Source organism: Gigantopelta aegis, chromosome 14, assembly GCF_016097555.1.
Source record: "Gigantopelta aegis isolate Gae_Host chromosome 14, Gae_host_genome, whole genome shotgun sequence".
Taxonomy (NCBI): Eukaryota; Metazoa; Mollusca; class Gastropoda; order Neomphalida; family Peltospiridae; genus Gigantopelta; species Gigantopelta aegis.
The window spans coordinates 13,900,286-13,922,522 of NC_054712.1; the positions used below are offsets into that span (position 1 = coordinate 13,900,286).

Here is a 22,237-nt window from a genome sequence, read left to right on the forward strand (position 1 = left end):
ACGCACACACACAAACACACGCACACACAAACACGCACACGCACACACGCACACAAACACACTCACGCACACAAACAAACACACACACAAACAAACACACACACGCACACACACACACACACACACACAAACACACGCACACAAATACACACGCACACACACACAAACACAAAAAAACACACACACAAACACTCACAAACACACACGCACACAAACACACGAACAAAAAAACACACACACACACGCACGCACGCACACACACACACGCACGCACACACACACACACACACACACTTTTAGAAGGTCGTTTGATATAGAGACGAACATTATAAATATTGATGTACTGATTTACCCTGGCCTACAACATCCAGCGATCGTATCTTGCGGAAATAAATTGCTGATTATAGCTGCACACATGATTACTCTTATACGTTATAGTCAGTTAAAACAAAGTTAATAATGTACTAAATTTTGTTTGGATACCGTCAGACACTCTTAGTTAACTCCCCAATGGCATTTTATAATGACTGTTTTTGCCGTTTTAATTCAATATTTATTTGAACGACCATACTACTAAAGATATAATTCAGAAGAATTTGTCATATTGCATTACCCGCGGGAACAGAAGTTTTAAGTGTTTATGGATTAACAATATGTTATGGACCAATAAGTGACAAAAACACCATGAGATGAAAGGCACGAGTTCATTTAATTAAGAAAATAAGAAGTAGTGCACTAGAACTGAAAATCGACAAACGTATACTACACATATTTACTGGCTTCGTTGTAAATCGAATGAGCACATCGCAACCAATCAAATTGTTGAAGAACACTAAACAGGTGTATTGCCTTCATAGTAAACCGAATGACCACATCGACAACCAATAGTTTTTTTGAAGAACGTTACCATTTCTCGTTTTTGCTGAACGCAGATTAGTTTTATCGGATGAAATGTCTAATTTCGTTTCTTTGAAAACCATAATTCTGAAGCGAACACACATTTTAACAGAAATATTTGGTAAGAAATCGCGATAATTATTGAAAAGATAAGGAAACAAATTCTTTTGAGCAAGCCAATTTGAAACCTAGACTTTGCTGTACGTGTACGTGTTTTGTGATTGTTCGACGTAAAACGATAAAGTCGTCGTGTTAACACGTGTTTATTCTCCAATCATGTCAGGACGTTGGGTCCTTCGTGTTCTTGTATTAGTAACGTGTTCAACACTGTGTTCTACGCAGAACAGTTGTGGTCATTCTCAAATGACGGAAGAAATACCCAACGAAAAGTCGTTTGGACGGAAGTTACGTAAATCGTACAAGAGCGCCAAAAGCCGATTGGAGTGTGCTCGACTCTGCTACAACGACGATCGATGTAACGGGATGTTGGTCTGTCCGGGCGTCTGTCACCTGTTTGGAGTGTTCAGTGTCGCCCAGTCACCTGCCTCGGGCACAGACTATCTCAGTTGTGACGTGTTTAACATGGTACGTATTACACTTATGACGTATTCAGTTTAATACGTATTACACAATGTGACGTATTGAAAAGAGTAAATATAACACGAACAATATATTAAATATATGACATATTAAAAGTAGCATTAGATCTCAGCACATTTTAAACTATGTATGGAACATATGGTTACTGTAACACGTGGTTTATAACATTAGCTGGTATTAATAGAATCTATCACCGTTGTGAGATTTAGATAAGGCAATTCCAACCCGAGGGATAAAATGTTTTTGTCCCGAGGGTTGGAATTGGCTTATCTATACCTTACAACGGTGATTGATTCTTTTTCTTAACCGTTTAATTACAGCAACAAAACATTAATTTTGTAAGCTACGGTTTGTTTATTGTAGAACGATTTATAAACATTTCACCTACAAACTCCTTTAATCATACGCGGAAAAATATAGCCACATTATGCAACGACATAAAAATGTAACAACTTACCAATAAATATAAAGTTGAAAATATTAATATATTTAAATATTATAAAAACAATGATTCAACGTGAAATGGCAAACAGAATTCTGAAAAACATGAGTTATTACGTGAATAGTTGTAAAACATACGTCACGCAAATCGTCTAGCCCTCGGGTCGGATTACTGGTTAGTGAGAGAGAAGTGGGTGTCGTGGTCATGCACTAGTTGGCGGTTAGTGAGAGAGAAGTGGGTGTCGTGGTCATGCACTAGTTGGCGGTTAGTGAGAGAGAAGTGGGTGTCGTGGTCATGCACTAGTTGGCGGTTAGTGAGAGAGAAGTGGGTGTCGTGGTCATGCACTAGTTGGCGGTTAGTGAGAGAGAAGTGGGTGTCGTGGTCATGCACTAGTTGGCGGTTAGTGAGAGAGAAGTGGGTGTCGTGGTCATGCACTAGTTGCACTAGTGGTTAGTGAGAGAGAAGTGGGTGTCGTGGTCATGCACTAGTTGGCGGTTAGTGAGAGAGAAGTGGGTGTCGTGGTCATGCACTGGTAGTGGTTAGTGAGAGAGAAGTGGGTGTCGTGGTCATGCACTAGTTAGTGGTTAGTGAGAGAGAAGTGGGTGTCGTGGTCATGCACTAGTTGGCGGTTAGTGAGAGAGAAGTGGGTGTCGTGGTCATGCACTAGTTGGCGGTTAGTGAGAGAGAAGTGGGTGTCGTGGTCATGCACTAGTTGGCGGTTAGTGAGAGAGAAGTGGGTGTCGTGGTCATGCACTAGTTGGCGGTTAGTGAGAGAGAAGTGGGTGTCGTGGTCATGCACTAGTTGGCGGTTAGTGAGAGAGAAGTGGGTGTCGTGGTCATGCACTAGTTGGTGGTTAGTGAGAGAGAAGTGGGTGTCGTGGTCATGCACTAGTTGGCGGTTAGTGAGAGAGAAGTGGGTGTCGTGGTCATGCACTAGTTAGTGGTTAGTGAGAGAGAAGTGGGTGTCGTGGTCATGCACTAGTTAGTGGTTAGTGAGAGAGAAGTGGGTGTCGTGGTCATGCACTAGTTGGCGGTTAGTGAGAGAGAAGTGGGTGTCGTGGTCATGCACTAGTTGGCGGTTAGTGAGAGAGAAGTGGGTGTCGTGGTCATGCACTAGTTGGCGGTTAGTGAGAGAGAAGTGGGTGTCGTGGTCATGCACTAGTTGGCGGTCAGTGAGAGAGAAGTGGGTGTCGTGGTCATGCACTAGTTGGCGGTCAGTGAGAGAGAAGTGGGTGTCGTGGTCATGCACTAGTTGGCGGTCAGTGAGAGAGAAGTGGGTGTCGTGGTCATGCACTAGTTGGCGGTCAGTGAGAGAGAAGTGGGTGTCGTGGTCATGCACTAGTTGGCGGTTAGTGAGAGAGAAGTGGGTGTCGTGGTCATGCACTAGTTGGTGGTTAGTGAGAGAGAAGTGGGTGTCGTGGTCATGTACTAGTTGGCGGTTAGTGAGAGAGAAGTGGGTGTCGTGGTCATGCACTAGTTGGCGGTTAGTGAGAGAGAAGTGGGTGTCGTGGTCATGCACTAGTTGGCGGTTAGTGAGAGAGAAGTGGGTGTCGTGGTCATGCACTAGTTGGCGGTTAGTGAGAGAGAAGTGGGTGTCGTGGTCATGCACTAGTTAGTGGTTAGTGAGAGAGAAGTGGGTGTCGTGGTCATGCACTAGTTAGTGAGAGAGAAGTGGGTGTAGTGAGAGAGAAGTGCGGTTAGTGGTGTCGTGGTCATGCACTAGTTGGCGGTTAGTGAGAGAGAAGTGGGTGTCGTGGTCATGCACTAGTTGGTGGTTAGTGAGAGAGAAGTGGGTGTCGTGGTCATGCACTAGTTAGTGGTTAGTGAGAGAGAAGTGGGTGTCGTGGTCATGCACTAGTTGGCGGTTAGTGAGAGAGAAGTGGGTGTCGTGGTCATGCACTAGTTGGCGGTTAGTGAGAGAGAAGTGGGTGTCGTGGTCATGCACTAGTTGGCGGTTAGTGAGAGAGAAGTGGGTGTCGTGGTCATGCACTAGTTGGCGGTTAGTGAGAGAGAAGTGGGTGTCGTGGTCATGCACTAGTTGGCGGTTAGTGAGAGAGAAGTGGGTGTCGTGGTCATGCACTAGTTAGCGGTTAGTGAGAGAGAAGTGGGTGTCGTGGTCATGCACTAGTTAGTGGTTAGTGAGAGAGAAGTGGGTGTCGTGGTCATGCACTAGTTAGTGGTTAGTGAGAGAGAAGTGGGTGTCGTGGTCATGCACTAGTTGGCGGTTAGTGAGAGAGAAGTGGGTGTCGTGGTCATGCACTAGTTGGCGGTTAGTTAGTGAGAGAGAAGTGGGTGTCGTGGTCATGCACTAGTTGGCGGTTAGTGAGAGAGAAGTGGGTGTCGTGGTCATGCACTAGTTGGCGGTTAGTGAGAGAGAAGTGGGTGTCGTGGTCATCATGCACTAGTTGGCGGTTAGTGAGAGAGAAGTGGGTGTCGTGGTCATGCACTAGTTAGTGGTTAGTGAGAGAGAAGTGGGTGTCGTGGTGCACTATGTGAGACTAAGTGGGTGTCGTGGTCATGCACTAGTTGGTTAGTGAGAGAGAAGTGGGTGTCGTGGTCATGCACTAGTTAGTGGTTAGTGAGAGAGAAGTGGGTGTCGTGGTCATGCACTAGTTGGTGGTTAGTGAGAGAGAAGTGGGTGTCGTGGTCATGCATTGGTAGTGGTTAGTGAGAGAGAAGTGGGTGTCGTGGTCATGCATTGGTAGTGGTTAGTGAGAGAGAAGTGGGTGTCGTGGTCATGCACTAGTTGGCGGTTAGTGAGAGAGAAGTGGGTGTCGTGGTCATGCACTAGTTAGCGGTTAGTGAGAGAGAAGTGGGTGTCGTGGTCATGCACTAGTTGGCGGTTAGTGAGAGAGAAGTGGGTGTCGTGGTCATGCACTAGTTAGCGGTTAGTGAGAGAGAAGTGGGTGTCGTGGTCATGCACTAGTTGGCGGTTAGTGAGAGAGAAGTGGGTGTCGTGGTCATGCACTAGTTGGCGGTTAGTGAGAGAGAAGTGGGTGTCGTGGTCATGCACTAGTTAGTGGTTAGTGAGAGAGAAGTGGGTGTCGTGGTCATGCACTAGTTAGTGGTTAGTGAGAGAGAAGTGGGTGTCGTGGTCATGCACTAGTTAGTGGTTAGTGAGAGAGAAGTGGGTGTCGTGGTCATGCACTAGTTAGTGGTTAGTGAGAGAGAAGTGGGTGTCGTGGTCATGCACTAGTTAGTGGTTAGTGAGAGAGAAGTGGGTGTCGTGGTCATGCACTAGTCATTAGTGGTTAGTGAGAGAGAAGTGGGTGTCGTGGTCATGCACTAGTTAGTGGTTAGTGAGAGAGAAGTGGGTGTCGTGGTCATGCACTAGTTGGCGGTTAGTGAGAGAGAAGTGGGTGTCGTGGTCATGCACTAGTTGGCGGTTAGTAGTGGGTGTCGTGGTCATGCACTAGTGGTTAGTGAGAGAGAAGTGGGTGTCGTGGTCATGCACTAGTTAGTGGTTAGTGAGAGAGAAGTGGGTGTCGTGGTCATGCACTAGTTAGTGGTTAGTGAGAGAGAAGTGGGTGTCGTGGTCATGCACTAGTTGGCGGTTAGTGAGAGAGAAGTGGGTGTCGTGGTCATGCACTAGTTGGCGGTTAGTGAGAGAGAAGTGGGTGTCGTGGTCATGCACTAGTTAGCGGTTAGTGAGAGAGAAGTGGGTGTCGTGGTCATGCACTAGTTGGCGGTTAGTGAGAGAGAAGTGGGTGTCGTGGTCATGCACTAGTTAGTGGTTAGTGAGAGAGAAGTGGGTGTCGTGGTCATGCACTAGTTAGTGGTTAGTGAGAGAGAAGTGGGTGTCGTGGTCATGCACTAGTTAGTGGTTAGTGAGAGAGAAGTGGGTGTCGTGGTCATGCACTAGTTGGCGGTTAGTGAGAGAGAAGTGGGTGTCGTGGTCATGCACTAGTTGGCGGTTAGTGAGAGAGAAGTGGGTGTCGTGGTCATGCACTAGTTGGCGGTTAGTGAGAGAGAAGTGGGTGTCGTGGTCATGCACTAGTTGGCGGTTAGTGAGAGAGAAGTGGGTGTCGTGGTCATGCACTAGTTAGCGGTTAGTGAGAGAGAAGTGGGTGTCGTGGTCATGCACTAGTTGGCGGTTAGTGAGAGAGAAGTGGGTGTCGTGGTCATGCACTAGTTGGCGGTTAGTGAGAGAGAAGTGGGTGTCGTGGTCATGCACTAGTTGGGGCGGTTAGTGAGAGAGAAGTGGGTGTCGTGGTCATGCACTAGTTGGCGGTTAGTGAGAGAGAAGTGGGTGTCGTGGTCATGCACTAGTTGGCGGTTAGTGAGAGAGAAGTGGGTGTCGTGGTCATGCACTAGTTGGCGGTTAGTGAGAGAGAAGTGGGTGTCGTGGTCATGCACTAGTTAGCGGTTAGTGAGAGAGAAGTGGGTGTCGTGGTCATGTCGGTTAGTGAGAGAGAAGTAGTGGTCATGCACTAGTTGGCGGTTAGTGAGAGAGAAGTGGGTGTCGTGGTCATGCACTAGTTAGTGGTTAGTGAGAGAGAAGTGGGTGTCGTGGTCATGCACTAGTGAGAGAGAAGTGGGTGTCGTGGTCATGTTAGTGAGAGAGGTGGTTAGTGAGAGAGAAGTGGGTGTCGTGGTCATGCACGTGGTTGCACTAGTGGTTAGTGAGAGAGAAGTGGGTGTCGTGGTCATGCTACTAGTGGGTGTCGTGGTCATGTTGGCGGTTAGTGAGAGAGAAGTGGGTGTCGTGGTCATGCACTAGTTGGCGGTTAGTGAGAGAGAAGTGGGTGTCGTGGTCATGCACTAGTTGGCGGTTTAGTGAGAGAGAAGTGAGAGAGGTGTCGTGGTCATGCACTAGTTGGCGGTTAGTGAGAGAGAAGTGGGTGTCGTGGTCATGCACTAGTTGGCGGTTAGTGAGAGAGAAGTGGGTGTCGTGGTCATGCACTAGTTGGTGGTTAGTGAGAGAGAAGTGGGTGTCGTGGTCATGCACTAGTTAGTGGTTAGTGAGAGAGAAGTGGGTGTCGTGGTCATGCACTAGTTAGTGGTTAGTGAGAGAGAAGTGGGTGTCGTGGTCATGCACTAGTTAGTGGTTAGTGAGAGAGAAGTGGGTGTCGTGGTCATGCACTAGTTAGTGGTTAGTGAGAGAGAAGTGGGTGTCGTGGTCATGCACTAGTTAGTGGTTAGTGAGAGAGAAGTGGGTGTCGTGGTCATGCACTAGTTGGTGGTTAGTGAGAGAGAAGTGGGTGTCGTGGTCATGCACTAGTTGGTGGTTAGTGAGAGAGAAGTGGGTGTCGTGGTCATGCACTAGTTAGTGGTTAGTGAGAGAGAAGTGGGTGTCGTGGTCATGCACTAGTTGGTGGTTAGTGAGAGAGAAGTGGGTGTCGTGGTCATGCACTAGTTGGTGGTTAGTGAGAGAGAAGTGGGTGTCGTGGTCATGCACTAGTTAGTGGTTAGTGAGAGAGAAGTGGGTGTCGTGGTCATGCACTAGTTAGTGGTTAGTGAGAGAGAAGTGGGTGTCGTGGTCATGCACTAGTTAGTGGTTAGTGAGAGAGAAGTGGGTGTCGTGGTCATGCACTAGTTAGTGGTTAGTGAGAGAGAAGTGGGTGTCGTGGTCATGCACTAGTTGAGAGAGAAGTGGGTGGTTAGCACTAGTTGGTGGTTAGCGAGAGAGAAGTGGGTGTCGTGGTCATGCACTAGTTAGCGGTTAGTGAGAGAGAAGTTGGCGGTTAGTGAGAGAGAAGTGGGTGTCGTGGTCATGCACTAGTTGGCGGTTAGTGAGAGAGAAGTGGGTGTCGTGGTCATGCACGGTTAGTGAGAGAGAAGTTAGTGCGGTTAGTGAGAGAGAAGTGGGTGTCGTGGTCATGCACTAGTTGGTGGTTAGTGAGAGAGAAGTGGGTGTCGTGGTCATGCACTAGTTGGCGGTTAGTGAGAGAGAAGTGGGTGTCGTGGTCATGCACTAGTTGGTGGTTAGTGAGAGAGAAGTGGGTGTCGTGGTCATGCACTAGTTAGTGGTTAGTGAGAGAGAAGTGGGTGTCGTGGTCATGCACTAGTTGGCGGTTAGTGAGAGAGAAGTGGGTGTCGTGGTCATGCACTAGTTAGTGGTTAGTGAGAGAGAAGTGGGTGTCGTGGTCATGCACTAGTTAGTGGTTAGTGAGAGAGAAGTGGGTGTCGTGGTCATGCACTAGTTGGCGGTTAGTGAGAGAGAAGTGGGTGTCGTGGTCATGCACTAGTTAGCGGTTAGTGAGAGAGAAGTGGGTGTCGTGGTCATGCACTAGTTAGTGGTTAGTGAGAGAGAAGTGGGTGTCGTGGTCATGCACTAGTTGGCGGTTAGTGAGAGAGAAGTGGGTGTCGTGGTCATGCACTAGTTGGCGGTTAGTGAGAGAGAAGTGGGTGTCGTGGTCATGCACTAGTTAGTGGTTAGTGAGAGAGAAGTGGGTGTCGTGGTCATGCACTAGTTAGTGGTTAGTGAGAGAGAAGTGGGTGTCGTGGTCATGCACACTAGTTAGTGGTTAGTGAGAGAGAAGTGGGTGTCGTGGTCATGCACTAGTTGGTGGTTAGTGAGAGAGAAGTGGGTGTCGTGGTCATGCACTAGTTAGTGGTTAGTGAGAGAGAAGTGGGTGTCGTGGTCATGCACTAGTTAGTGGTTAGTGAGAGAGAAGTGGGTGTCGTGGTCATTGGGTGTCGTGGTCATGCAGTTAGCGGTGAGCGGTTAGTGAGAGAGAAGTGGGTGTCGTGGTGCACTAGTTCATTACTAGTGGTTGGCGGTTAGTGAGAGAGAAGTGGGTGTCGTGGTCATGCACTACTAGTTAGTGGTTAGTGAGAGAGAAGTGGGTGTCGTGGTCATGCACTAGTTGGCGGTTAGTGGTTAGTGAGAGAGAAGTGGGTGTCGTGGTCATGCACTAGTTAATGGTTAGTGAGAGAGAAGTGGGTGTAGTGGTCATGCACTAGTTGGTGGTTAGTGAGAGAGAAGTGGGTGTCGTGGTCATGCAGTTGGCGGTTAGTGAGAGAGAAGTGGGTGTCGTGGTCATGCACTAGTGGTTAGTGAGAGAGAAGTGGGTGTCGTGGTCATGCACTAGTTAGTGGTTAGTGAGAGAGAAGTGGGTGTCGTGGTCATGCACTAGTTAGTGGTTAGTGAGAGAGAAGTGGGTGTCGTGGTCATGCACTAGTTAGTGGTTAGTGAGAGAGAAGTGGGTGTCGTGGTCATGCACTAGTTAGTGGTTAGTGAGAGAGAAGTGGGTGTCGTGGTCATGCAGTAGTTAGCGGTTAGTGAGAGAGAAGTGGGTGTCGTGGTCATGCAGTAGTTGGCCGTTAGTGAGAGAGAAGTGGGTATCGTGGTCATGCATTGTTAGTGGTTAGTGAGAGAGAAGTGGGTGTCGTGGTCATGCACTAGTTGGTGGTTAGTGAGAGAGAAGTGGGTGTCGTGGTCATGCACTAGTAGTGGTTAGTGAGAGAGAAGTGGGTGTCGTGGTCATGCACTAGTTAGTGGTTAGTGAGAGAGAAGTGGGTGTCGTGGTCATGCACTAGTTGGTGGTTAGTGAGAGAGAAGTGGGTGTCGTGGTCATGCATTGGTAGTGGTTAGTGAGAGAGAAGTGGGTGTCGTGGTCATGCACTAGTTGGCGGTTAGTGAGAGAGAAGTGGGTGTCGTGGTCATGCACTAGTTGGCGGTTAGTGAGAGAGAAGTGGGTGTCGTGGTCATGCACTAGTTAGCGGCTAGTGAGAGAGAAGTGGGTGTCGTCGTCACGCACTAGTTGGCGGTTAGTGAGAGAGAAGTGGGTGTCGTCGTCACGCACTAGTTAGCGGCTAGTGAGAGAGAAGTGGGTGTAGTCGTCACGCACTAGTTAGCGGCTAGTGAGAGAGAAGTGGGTGTAGTCGTCACGCACTAGTTAGCGGCTAGTGAGAGAGAAGTGGGTGTCGTGGTTATCCACTAGTTAGTGGTTAGTGAGAGAGAAGTGGGTGTAGTGGTTATGCACTAGTTAGCGGTTATTGAGAGAGAATTTGGTGTAGTGGTTATTCACCATTTAGTGGTTAGTGAGAGAGAAGTGGGTGTAATGGTTATGCACTAGTTAGCGGTTATTGAGAGAGAATTTGGTGTAGTCGTTATTCACCATTTAGTGGTTAGTGGGAGAGAAGTGGGTGTAGTGGTTATGCATTAGTTAGTGGTTAGTGAGAGAGAAGTGAAAAGTAACTTTTAAAAAGTTAAAAATCTGATAGAAATTTTGAAAGTGTTAAAAGCTGAATTGATATTCATCTTGCCTATCAAAGTAGGCCTACCATGTCCCAAACTATTTACCGTTTTGATTGGTTTATCAAATGTGCAATAATTAACGGAACTGCGGTCTGGGTAAATGAAATTATTCATCCGATTCAATAAATAGGGAAATAAATAAATAAATAAATGAATAAATAAACGGTACTGTTGTATGAGCGAGAAACTGCCGATTCGTTATATAGTAAATATGATTAAACTCTCATCCAGGCTAGATCCCCAGTTTATAGGCGTAAGATAGACATGTGTACCAACTAACCAAAACTGTGTTTACGTGCCTAAATCAACTGAAGGTTCGTGCGTGTCCATCCCGATCTCGATCGCGACATGAACATATTATATACAGATTATAATGATGTTCACAAACGTGTACGAGATACACTAAGAAAAAATATATAAATTAATGTATTGTACATCAATAGCAAATGTGTAGCTTACATTTATGTAATATTTACACATGTATACACTCCGTTTTCACGTGTGATGATCTGTTTTGTATTTAGTAGCTTAATCAGAAATCAGTTTAATCAACTGTCGTGTTATCAATGGACAGTAGTTGATTTAATTTATATATTGATGGTTTATTGTAAGGAAATGTGGGTTTTCTAAGCTATTCTTGGGAGTGGCAGTAATCCTACGTGTTACGAATCTCCTAAAGTTTTCCTAAGTTTCAGTTAACACGTGCGTTTGCAGATTTCAAATTGTAGGGTTCGTCTTAAAAAATTAAAAGAGAAATCTTGCGCTGTACGAAGAACGTTCGGTTGAGGATACGGTACTAGTCTTTCGTTAAAACCGGTTTGATCTTGACAACATATTATCAACAACCGTACCTTCCTATTTCAGAATTAATATTTCATAAAGTGTTAGTAGAACTTTCAACGTTTAGTTTGTATACTAGTAACACATTAATCATGTGTATATTTTTAAAATAAAATATACTAAAGTAGACAATGAACGTTTTCACTTCTTAATTTTACGTGTTAAAATCGACAAATTCAAATAAATATTCTTTCGTTTGGAAAGGGTAAAGTTGGGGGGGGGGGGGGGTGTTTAACGACGTCAAAGTTAGAGCATATTGATTTAATAATCATCCGACGCCATACAACCGTAAATAAAATGTGTTGAGTGCGTCGTTAAATAAAACATATCCTATCCTTCTTTCCATCTGCTTTTGGATGTCTAACATTTTGTAATTTTGACATATAATCTTAGAGAGGAATCGGGTGCATGTGCAGGGGGAGGGTATTGGAGGTCGAAACCCTTACTTGCCCAAGCTTAACAAAATTGGAATGTATTTTCTGGGGGAGAATGTCCCCATATAAACTTCGCTCAACACAGTCTATAACCCCAAACCCGCTGAAATCCCTGCACACGCGCCATGGAAACCCGCGCATTTCCATAAAATACCTTTTTAGGTCTAAGTAATGAATAAAAATAACATATAGTCTTGAAAGATGTTACATAAACCGAACACAGTACCCTCTTCCTCTACCCCTAGAGCGTTACGTAAGTAGTAACACCCCCTTACATGTAACGCGTATGTCAACAACTGGCCACTGTCGAAATTTCAAGGCAAATCCCCAACCCACCGACCCCTGGAAAGGCGTTGTACCATACCTCTATGGATATAAATATGTTTTGGAGATATGAGACGACCCCTCAATCAAGACAGTTAAATTTGTTAAAAAATTGCGAAATCTCACGCGATCTCTTGTTGGGGAATTCCACACTTGTGATAAGCCAATGAAAACCGAGATCGGTACGAGCCTGTCAAAAGTGTCCCACTTTCGAAATACTGGCTTTGTTTTTGACCTGGATAAGCCAGCGTAGTGAAACCAATGCGGAGTGCGGCGTCATATATGCACCAAATGTAATTGGATTTTCTGTTCTATATGCTTAAATAATAAAACTATTCCGGATACTGCCGCTTTAAATACTTTGCGTAATATATTTTCGACTGCGTTGTGCAGAGATATGATGTTTTGGTTTAATGTATCTGTCTCATAAATACTCTAAAACTATGATGGAATGGTAATTATTCTTTACATCATTGATATTACAGAGAGTTGATTCTACCATTTATGTCTATGTTATATCTGCTGTTTATATAGAAAGGCTACATGCAGGTATCTTGTATTTACAAAAACTGTTTGTATTTAAATGTAGTAGGTGTCTGTAGATAAGATTTAAAGGATACACTATTAGCAATATGTTTGTAAATTCATTACGGTGACGTATCTAGTACAGTAAACTAATGACGTTCCAGTGATCGATTATAACTGTAAACTGATCGGTTTGGCTGTACCGATGTGATGATAGATTATAAAATTCATAATCGATTGTCGCGGAAAAAGTTAACAATAATTGTTCCTACAGTTCAGACGATGGAAATTATATAAATACGATTCCCTACACGACAGTAACACAGTAACTGAACTGCTATCCTCTGTTTTAATTGTGAACAAACACATTTCTCAGCACTTCTGTTAACCTGATGCAAATGTTGAACAATAAATCCTACACTTGACTGACCCAGTTACATATAGTTTTGTGTACTTTTCTAAAACATTCATCAACAAGTTATCGGCGTTTATTGGTTTTAACCAATATTTTACAATGCGGATATTTCTGCTTATATAAGGGGGAACGGGCTAGTTCATAATATACTATCATGTGTGATGTGCTTCGTTTTACATCTAATGATTTGTTTACAGAATTGCATGTGTACACCTTCGTGACGATTGACTTAATGAGGCCCCACTTGTCATCATTTAATACTGTGTAGATGACATCTTTCTTTATAGGAGATAGCTTTAAATTTGTAATGGGCGATTAACAATTGGCTCACCAATGGTAACTCTACATATATACTGACACTTTTTTGAAAGGCTGATACTTCATCAGTGTAGACAAATAATAGATTATTACAAATAGTTGAGTCTAACCTTGGTGGTGTAAATAAACAAAACTACATATATGTGGTTTTCTGCGGCATCGGGGTTTCCTGCAGGAAATACACTCGTGGAATACAGAAATCAGAAAACCACATATATGTAGTTTTGTATTTATTACATACCCTAAATTGGAATTTTGTTTTTAATTAATAACTAAAAAAATTAACACTGCTAGCTAGTGACGGGAATTTCTCAATTTACACAACTAGGTCAGCTGTGTTACTACGCGGACCGATAAACCACTAATTATTACACATAGGAATATAGTTCTATTTAAACAATAAATAGAAATAAGAAAGAATGAGTGATGGGTTACTTATAATATTAATGATATTGTTTGAAATGCCTTTTAAAGATAATGTAATAGCTAAAATTCACGAACAATGCAATATTTAATTTGCTCGTAATACGTTAGAAAACCTTCAGCACGCCAGTTTAAGCAACGAAGAAAAATGTCAAGAATTGTACACTCAATGTCTGTGTCGTCATCTCTAATTTTGGTATCGCGCTCATGAAATTGTAAATATTCGTCACCGTTTTTGTCTGTTTTTATTTCAAATGTTCCACCAAATAGCCATAACAGTTAACTGCTTTAATAGGCAATTCAAACCAAGCACCAACTTTGTTTACATATCGCTAATAAGGGCATTCCCGGTAACCATGTGCTATAAATAGTAGCGTTGAGTACGGCATAGTTCCAGCAGTTGAGTTGAATACGGAAAAGTGTATTTCATTTTTGTATTCAGGACTGTATTTATATAGTAAGATTTAATGGGTATGTAATAAAATGAAGTATTTCTCTCACAAATAACCAGGTATGTATGCCGCCTGTTGAACGGAATGGTCTACTCTGTGGTTACAAGACTGCATTTTGCTAAAGTGACGAAAAATGTAATACCACCCGATTTGAATTACATTTATAACAAAACTGTTTTCCTGATACCAATTCATAAACAGATCATCCAGGTATTTGTAATAACGAACTGGTTTGGGGCACAGGCACCCACAAACAGAAACCCCTAATACAAATACTATAGTTACATATATAAAGATTATATAACGTTACTATAACATATCTGACGTTATTATTTGGGGATACCTGTGGTTTGAAACAGGTGTCAGCATTGTTAAAAGTATAACATTTCAAATACTTGCATAGAATATATGTAAACGTCCTATTAAATATATGTGCCCATCCCTTAAAAATATGTTTTTGTCTTCAAGGAACGTAAATTTAGATAAGAGTAAGTTACAATAGTTTATGCCTGATACATAGCTGATACACGGATCTCAACTTCTCAAAAACACGGGCTATGTGTTATACATCGTCATTTATGCCTACTCTAAGAGATATACTGTTTCAATCTGTGTTACTGTGCATGTAGGCTTACTTTGTAGCTCTAATAATGGGTAAGAAAATTACTAATCCCACCTTTCTGAAACATAAGCACCGCAAAGTAATTTACAACATACCTACATGTACGGTATAGACATACCAAACTTTATTCGAAAAAAGATGTGACGTCATTTTCAATTTGAACACCATACAACCGCAGTTGGTGAAAAAACACGGACGAGTAATTATTCAATGGTCCTTTTACCTTTTGCAAATTTGTTGTTTTTGTTGTTTTTGTGGTTGTTGTTTTTGTTGTTTATGTGTTTATCTAGCAAGACTCCAGTCCGTTCACAGGACTCGAGTACCCGTGCAAGTGAGACAATGTAGGCATTAATTTTAGCAGTAACTGATCAGTTACACAATAATTATATAATCATATGCTAGTTTATCTTTTTTAATCTGGTCGCCCGTCTGTCACATTACTGAACGTATCAACCGGTTTCTAAATACAATAAAATGGCATGATTTGGTATCCATGTTCAGTACTGGAACTAAGATGCATAATGCTATTTTACTTTATTTCATCATCTAGCGTAAGTCGGGTACTCGAGTCCAGGTTGAGTTTGACCCACGAGTGCTCGAGTCCAGGTTGAGTTTGACCCACGAGTGCTGGAGTCCAGTAGTTTGGACTCGTGGAGGCCCTACTAAAAGTGAACGATAGCAATGATGATTTATCACAGATGGTCATTTGGTAACCGCTAATTTGACATTAACATGGCACATGAACAAATGCAGATGTGCATATGTATGTATTGTAACCCGAACCAATAAACTATCCACTTTTAATACAGCATATATCTTAAATGTTTGTGAATTCTGCGATTTAAAATCGGGCCGAAAAATAACAACACTGTTAGAAAGGATCATTTGAAGAATGTTTGGTTGAAGTAGGTCTAGTGGAACTTGAGAAGAAGTAGAAAATGTCTGTCCATTAGAGGTCACCTTGGAATTTCAATCGGCCCAACAAATATCAACATTTGGTCAGAGCAATGAGAGGATCATTTGTTCCATGTCTGATTGAAATCTGTCGGGTGGAACATGAGAAGAAGTTAATAATGTCTAAGCAAATTAGAGGCCAGAACGGCCATCTTGGATTTTGAAACACTTGGTCAGGGCCATGGCAGGATCATTTGGACCACGTTTGGTTGAGACCTACCTGATGGAACTGGAGAAGAAATGGAAAATGTGAATGTTGACGGTCGACTGACACCACATCAACGCATAAGCTTACATGGCCCTTCGTCTTACAGTTCAAAACTGAAATACACTTGTAGTAATATTTTTCATTTATTTTATTTCTTTCAGAATCGATGTGGGAACAAAGGATTTCCAGACGACAATGGATATTGCAGGTGTACTCGAGGTTACGGGGGTCCGTTCTGTGAAACTGCCATACACGGTAAAATATTATAACCAAAATTAATAGGGAAAATAAACACACATAATAACACGAAAAATACCAGAGATCCTCTATAGAAATGATTTCAGGACATTTAATTATTTTACTGTGTTTAATTATTCTCATACTGATTTTACTATCAACATATGAACAGTATTACATAGTTTTGTGAGAGCTAATAACATAGAATATGTGCTAACTGGGGTGTTAAGCAAAGGTAACCAAACTTTAGTTTATCCAATATGACACTCGATAAACAACCAACAAAGTTTTGCTAGATTAGCCTTTAGCGTTTTTCCACGGTATTCAGCACACAATTTGATTTTCCTTCTAATAAGTAACTACTGTAAAATCTTCGTGGATTAAATATTTATAATTTTTGCTACCCTCCTCGCCCCACATTTCTTTGGGTACTAAAATTCGTGGATCAAAAACGTAGTATCATAAATTCGTATTATATATATATATATTTATTATATATATATATATATATATATATATATATATATATATATATATATATAGAGAGAGAGAGAGAGAGAGAGAGAGAGAGAGAGAGGTTATTCGTTTTTCGGTATCGTCAATATCATATATTAGGAATAAAAATTGTATTATGCGAGCCTCTGGCGAGCAAAATACATTATTTTTATTCCTAATATATGATATTGACGATACCGAAATACACGAGGGTAATAATCTCTTTATCATATAAGCTCAAGCTTAATACAACGTATTTTTGTAAACTGTGCACACAACTTTAATTCCAGTCCGCCATTACTAGATATTCAAATGATGTAAGAATATGTGGTGCAGTGTATTTTTGAATGGAAATGACGTCAAACTCGAATGACTTCATTTTGGATGTCCTTACATCAAAATAAAGTTATGCCTAACCTTTTTTGTTTTCTGAACGCTGGACAGCTTTCAGTGTCAAATTGCCATTGAAATGTGTTTATTTGATGACTATGAATGCATACGTCAATCATGGAGTGTCACCCAAGTACGTTTGCTTAAATGTCAATAAACCTAGTGCCGAGACCTCGACTAATTTACATCAAATTTCCAAAGATCTGAAAAATATCACATACTTTGATTGCACTGAAAATGTAAGATATTATATGATAAATAAATAAATACATATACATATATATATATATATATATATATATATATATATATATATATATATATATATATATATATATACGTGTGTGTGTGTGATTGTGTGTGTGTGTGTGTGTGCGTGTGTGTGTTTAATGTGTTTTTAAGTTCGTTGACTGAACACTAGAGCACGACAGACAAAGTGATTTCACGGTTCATACTTATTACAGATTCGTGCTACAGTCAATGGCGTTTGGTCCTCGACAGTGAAACTCCTCAAAGTCTGCCTACGTTTCCATCCTCTGCAGAGAGTCTGTGCGGAATGAAAGCAAAGTTTATAACCGATGGCACAAAAAGCCACACCGTAGATAACATAGTAAATGATGCTAACGGTCTGCAGGTCCAGACCGCATATGGACTCACTAAATCATCCTGGAACGCGTTTGATATCAATCCAAAACGAATATTTAAACATACTGGGAATGGGAAAAATCAAATTGTGGCGACTTTTGACATATCTGGGTCGCTAATATCGATATCTACACATACCATCACTGGTAAATTGTACGCCAAAGACTTCACAGAGGGGAGGTCGCGTTATCAAACCGACACTACTGGATCGCTCATTTCAAGTGATTTCGACATGCTACTTTCAAAAATAAAAGATGGATCTACTGTGCCATATCTTCGTACTCTGTTTATATCAGCGAATGAAGAAGAAATAGCTGGGGGTGGTATTACTAGATTAAGCTGGACGCCCAATAAGGTAATATATTGGTATTTGTACAGGTTCTCCAGTAGTGGCTTGAAACATTTTCTTTTCTGGACGGTTGGGGAAGGAAGTCTAGTATCTCGTGAGTCAAAACAGATGAAGAATACTTGGTGCACGGACGATTGCTGGATTAGAATGTTCGCAGGTGATCAGTATGGTAAAAGACTTCATGGGTCTACGACTGGGTTAGCTCGTGCTCTACTCAGTGGTCACCAACTAAGAGTCAACACAGGAGGTGTGGCAGCAATTACCAAATCTGTCTACATTCATGGTCAGACCATCTCAGCATGTTTAGATGACACGATGGAACCCATTGGAGTCACTGAATTTAATTCCTCTGGGACGGCTCAGAGGAAGATTGTATCATCAAATGGCCAGGTCCAGACTCGCAGATACACGTTCGAAACAGATTCGATACTAAAAGAGTTGCAGAAACAGCAGGACATAGACTGGTTTGTGGACACGCGTGAATGGAACCAGGTTCTCTCTGTGGCAGGCGGTGGACAGATTCTAAGTGGATCAGTTGCAGACCTGCGTGAGAAGGTTCTGATGGGTGCCTCAGTCCGTATAGTCGTGGAGTTCACTGATGGAATGTGTCAAATAATGAATGCTGATCACCTCGAACTGTCGTCTGCTAGTCACGTGGCTGCAGAAATCATCTACCATGCCAACATCCAGTTTGGAGAGAATTACAACATCACCTTTACAGCTGCCGCGTCTCACCAGCTCTGGTCAGCGATCATAACAACAGAGGGAGTCACTAATATGTACTACTACACGTACAAGAGAAATGACGGCCAACATGAAACTCTGTCCAATATCGACAGATACGCCTGGTTTGTTCAGATGTAACAGTTTTACACGCAGATATGCTAAAACAACTAATACGCATCCGGTTATTTAATTATTTAGAGATGTGTCATTTTACAAAAAAACAAATAGCATAGAATGCATTTCAAGAACTGGATAAACTGTAAATTGATAAATGTCTTTGCCGCAGTTACTTGAGAATATTATATGAATGTTCATTGGATACCATTTATCTTACAATGAGTTGTTAAAAAAAAACCCGCAAAGAAAAACAAACAACTATCTAACAAGCGCAAGCGAGTTGTATACGTTTTTAAACAACGAGTTGTATACGTTTTTAAACAAAGAGTTGTGTACGTTTTAAAACAACGAGTTGTATACGTTTTTAAACAACGAATTGTAAAATAAATGATATCTAACGGACACAAATATAGTATTCTGTTTGTTACATATCCTCAAAAGAAAATGCATTTAAACGTCTTTTTCAACAAAAACGTATTTACGGCACTTGCACGGGCAATCAGTTTTGGGTTAACTTAAAAGTCAATCAATTTCGGTCGCTCTTGTTTTATTGGATGGTATGGTTGTGGTTAACGGGTCATCACCGTGGAGCAGCCAGTCACAAGTCTGGAAATTGATATCCAACATATGTTAGAGACGATATTGATCCACAATGGGTCATCTCTTACACGGGTGTATATGAAATATGTTTGTTACATAACTCAGTGTTTCTGCCAGAAAGAAAGTTTTGGGTATAGCGCTATGGAATTGAATGTAACCACAGTATACGGGGCCTCCCCCAGAAAAAAAAAAAGAGTTAAGTTTAGGGTTAGGGTTAAGAAAATCATACAGTAATGATAAGAGTAATTAATTTGGTAAAAAGGTTAACTAAATAAAATATCTGCAAAACATTTGGGTATGGCGCCATACTTAGACTTTAAATTTAGACCAAAAATACAAAAGGAGAGAATTGGTTTTCAATGATTGAATCTGAACGAGTAGAATTACCGCTTTGAAAATCGTATCAATGCATAAGGTAGTGCAAAAGGGACGTTTTGATAAGGTTGTGACTTCTACCATTTAGTATCTAGGTGGACTACCACTCTCCTTGACGATACATGCTTTCTATGCAGGCGCGGATCCAGAATTGTTTGCGGGAGGGGGTATGTATATGCAACTAATAAATGCAAAATATTTAAGAGTGTCTATTCAATCATTAAACAATTGTTGTCCTGAGCAGGTGTGTGTGTGTGTGTGTGTGTGTGTGTGGGGGGGGGGGGGGGGGGGTCCGGACCCATCGACCCACGACCCCCCCCCCCGTTATATTAGTCATACAACCAGTCAGATTAATGACACATCGGAAACAGCAAAAATTAAATAGTTTCTAAACATTTAATATATAATACTGATGTCAATTTAAAAAAGATTATCATGGTCTTTTACATGCAGAGAAAGGGTATTGTATTATAATAAAACAATTTAAAAGGAAGTTGCCAAATCCTATTTTACCTACAGTATTTCTAATTTGAAAATAAATTGTAAAGACAGAAAACATTTCTATAACATTTGATTAAATTCACAATTTTTAAAATACAAATTTAATTCAAAATGGGACTTAAACGTGACATATCAAAGATGATGACCGGGGCAATGTAAATACAATATATTTTCGCTGCACAGACGGTACGGAATTAAAATGCATTCAGTATAGGAATATTCACAGAATACTGTACACAAATAAGTTTTTATATAATATCGGATTTTAGATTCGTCCCTTTCCGCTTTTTTTGTAAACATGAAATATCAAAATTGACAAATTTGGGAATAGCTATAAGTCAGGTATAAAAGTAGATGTTTTGAAAGAAAATATATTTTGGTGTTTTAGGACAAGTAATAACGATCTTATTAATGCTATTATATTAGTAACTAAACAACTAATATTTGAAAGTCATTTAAAGGCTTTCGTTAAGATATTACATGGATTCAAAAGCAGCTGATATATTATATATTACATAGAGAATAATATATGGGTGGCCGTTAGATACCATTTATCTCACAATGAGTTGTTTTAAAATGTATCTAACGAGCGAAAGAGAATTTGATGTTTTCAAACAACGAGTTGTGAGATAAATGATATATAACGGACACGAATGTATTATTATATTTCTAACATATCAAAAACCAGGTTGTAAGCAAATTTTTACTTTTTTTCGACTAAAAGTTATTTACAGCCGTTGCAATTGTAGCTGACTTACGCGTCACAGACACATGATTTTCAGGTTAACTATACGTCACAGTGTAATCGACTTCCATCGCGTTTTTTTATTTTTATTGGACCTATGCCATTGGTGACCTGGTCATCACCTAGGAGCAGCCAGTCGTATGTCTTGAAATTGTTAACACACGTACATGTGTAAACAACTATGTGTTACAAAAAATAACCATGGTATTCTCACCAACGGGTGTGTAAGAAAAGCTTTTTCTAGATGTTATTACAATAAGTTTATAAAGTTTTGCTGTTGTGTCAGTTTATTGAAAGATTAATTATACACATTATTATATATCTTGTTAATCTAGTTGTCCACATGGCTTTGAGTTTGTGTGTTGCTGTTCTTAGAAATGTATTTTTTTTCAAGGCTTGAAATTACTTTTATGGAATTGGAAGCTATTGTTATTTTTTACATTTAGTCTGGAAGCAGATGCTGAAAATTGAGAAGCAGTTTTATATCTCTTGTACTTGTATATAGATTGTTGAGCATTTGTGAACACAAGACAATTTGGAACAAATTACATGTATGCACGTGTACACCCACAGCCACACACCCACACACCCACAAACACATACATACACACACATACCCCCCCCCACACACACATACACACCCACACCCACACCCACACATACACACATACACACACATACACACATAAACACACACACACACATACACATACACACACATACACCCACACCCACACAGATTCACTCACACACACACACACACACACAGACACACACACATCCGCACACATACAGACACACACACATACACACACACAGACATACACACACATATACACACACAGATACACACACACACATACACACACATACACAGACACACACACAGACACACACACACACTCATACAGACACACACATACACACACACAGACGCATACACACACACAGACACACATATACCGAAATACACACACACACAAACACACAGACACACAGACACACACACAAACAAACATACACACACACACACACATACTCTCTCACACACACACATACACACCCTCGCACACACACCCTCGCACACACACAGATACACACACAGACACACACACATACACACACAGATACTCACACACACACACACACACACACTCACACACATACACAGACTCACACACAGACACACACACAGACGCATACACACACACATACACACATATACCGAAATACACACACACACAAACACACAGACACACAGACACACACACAAACACACACACACACACACACACACACACACATACTCTCTCACACACATACACACCCTCGCACACAAACACACACACACACACACATACACACACATATATACACACACAGACACACACACAGACACC

General features: G+C 41.6%; 1 protein-coding gene across 1 annotated transcript in view; it reads left to right on the forward strand.

Annotated features, from left to right (window-relative positions):
- The window catches only part of LOC121389024, a 150,418-nt gene that overhangs the window by 18,510 nt on the left and 109,671 nt on the right, over positions 1–22,237 (forward strand). The gene's annotated exons all lie outside the window — the stretch shown is intronic.